This window comes from Portunus trituberculatus, chromosome 27 (genome assembly GCF_017591435.1).
Source record: "Portunus trituberculatus isolate SZX2019 chromosome 27, ASM1759143v1, whole genome shotgun sequence".
In the NCBI taxonomy this organism is placed as follows: domain Eukaryota; kingdom Metazoa; phylum Arthropoda; class Malacostraca; order Decapoda; family Portunidae; genus Portunus; species Portunus trituberculatus.
Window position 1 is genome coordinate 7,088,301 of NC_059281.1, and position 2,500 is coordinate 7,090,800.

At 45.4% G+C, this 2,500-nt stretch overlaps 1 long non-coding RNA gene across 1 annotated transcript in view; it reads right to left on the reverse strand.

The window, feature by feature from the left end:
• Positions 1 to 188: 188 nt before the first annotated feature.
• Positions 189 to 2,500, reverse strand: part of LOC123509618 — a 4,353-nt gene continuing 2,041 nt past the window's right edge. Inside the window, exons 2-3 of the long non-coding RNA XR_006676242.1 lie at positions 2,373 to 2,500; positions 189 to 410 (exon numbers count right to left, since the gene is read on the reverse strand). The exon at positions 2,373 to 2,500 is cut by the window's right edge and continues 5 nt beyond it. This is a non-coding gene — a long non-coding RNA (uncharacterized LOC123509618). The remainder of the gene's footprint in view (positions 411 to 2,372) is intronic.

Here is a 2,500-nt window from a genome sequence, read left to right on the forward strand (position 1 = left end):
TTTCAAGATAATTTGAGTAACAAAGATGGAGGGAAATTAAACAGCAATAATTATAGCAACCTTTTGTTCCTCCTTGTCTACCTCTTCCTTCCCTACTTTCCCTACACCTTCACTATCTCCACCTCCTCTTCCTCCTCTTCTCTTTGATATGGAAAATAAAACAAATATAATATTGCCAATCTAATTTTAGTCAATCAGAGAGAGAGAGAGAGAGAGAGAGAGAGAGAGGTTTCCTTAGCTAAATTAGAGATACAAAGCTAATGCCAATATTTCTAAAGTTTAATAGTGTGGTTCAAGGACAGAAGGAAGCAGAGAAGGGAGGGAAGACGGCAGGGGTCGTCCGTGGTGGTGGTGGTGGTGGTGGTACAGTGGTCGTCAGGAGTGGTGGTGGTCGTATTATTTGCCGAACCCTATAAGAGAATAGTGGAGATAATAGGGAAGGTAACCGCTAATCAGAAAATTAAGAATAACAGCAACATGAATAGCACATACTAAAGTAATTATGGTACTAATAAAAGCAATAAATTGTCAAACACTCCTTCAAAAATAGAAAATGTTAAAATCTTTCTAACTCAAACTCCCCCCGAGACTTCTGTCATCTGGCTAGAAAAATCTCCAATAACTTTACTTCTCTATCTTTCTTTATTTCATCCTATTGGCATCACTGCCATCTCATTTATCTCTAAAGCTGAACTCTTTTCTCAAACCTTTGCTAATAACTCAACCTTGGATGGTTCTGGGCTTGTCATTCCCTCTCCTCCTCATTCTAACTATTTTATGCCATTCGCAATGATGTTTTCTATTCCCTCGCTGGCCTAAACCCTTGGAAAGATGATGGAACTGATGGAGTCTTTCCTATTGTTCTCAAAACCTGTTTCCGTGCTTGCACCTTGCCTAGGCAAACTCTTTCAACTATATCTATCGACCTCTTCCTTTCCTTCTTGCTTGCCTACATTCAAGCTATTCCCAAAGTGGGTGATCGTTCCAATCCATCAAACTACCGCCCTATAGCTTTTTTTTTTTTATCTTACTTACCTGAAGTTTTCGAATTTATCCACAATAGGAAGATTCTGAAACATGTCACTTCATAATCTTCAATGGAATCGTCAGTATGGCTTCCGTCAAGGCCATTTTACTGGTGATATCCTGTCTTTCCTTTCTCAACATCCTCACAAGGTACAATACGTTTTTTCAGGCAGACACTTACCCCACTTCCTCTCCTCTCCTTCATCATCACACTCACAAACACAAACACACACACACACACACACACACACACACACACACACACACACACACACACACACACACACACACACACACACGCCTGGTAGCTCAGTGGTTAGAGCGCTGGCTTCACAAGCCAGAGGACCGGGGTTCGATTCCCCTGACGGGTGGAGATATTTGGGTGTGTCTCCTTTCACGTGTAGCCCCTGTTCACCTAGCAGTGAGTAGGTACGGGTGTGTGGTGTGTGCCTGGTCTCAGGCTTATCCGAAGATCGGAAATAATGAGCTCTGAGCTCGTTCCGTAGGGTAACGTCTGGCTGTCTCGTCAGAGACTGCAGCAGATCAAACAGTGAATTACACACACACACACACACACACACACACACACACACACACACACACACACACACACACACACACACACCGCGTAGTGTTGTGGTTAGCACGTTCGATTCACAATCGAGAGGGCCGGGTTCGAATTCCGGCGCGGCGAAGCAAATGGGCAAGTCTCTTAAAGTGTAGCCCCTGTTCACCTAGCAGTAAATAGGTACGGGATGTAACTCGAGGGGTTGTGGCCTCGCTTTCTCGGTGTGTGGAGTGTGTTGTGGTCTCAGTCCTATCCGAAGATCGGTCTATGAGTTCCGAGCTCGCTCCGTAATGGGGAAGACTGGCTGGGTGACCAGTAGACGACCGAGGTGAATTACACAAACACACACACACACACACACACACACACACACACACACACACACACACACACACACACACACACACACACATTCATACCTTTCTCTGGAACTCCCTGCCTGCTTCTGTATTTCCATTTTCCTATGGCTTAACTTCTTTTAAGAGCGAGGTTTCAAGTCATTTGGTTCAGACTTTCGGCTAATTCTTTACTATTCTTTTAGGGAGCTTGCATTCAAGTGGGCTTTTTTTAATGTTTTGTTGCTTTTGGCAAGTTTCCCTATTGCATAAACACACACACACACACACACACACACACGCACGAACGCACACACACACACACACACACACACACACACACACACACACACACACACACACACACACACACACACACACACACTCTCTCTCTCTCTCTCTCTCTCTCTCTCTCTCTCTCTCTCGCTTACATTCATGCACACCTTCCCCGCCACAGCCTAGGCTGCCGCCACCGCCTAGGCCGCCACCGCTTCCGCCGTGTCTGCGCGGGTAAGCGTTAACGATAGCAGTCATCACCACTAACACAACTAATACCAGCAGGAAGGCGCGC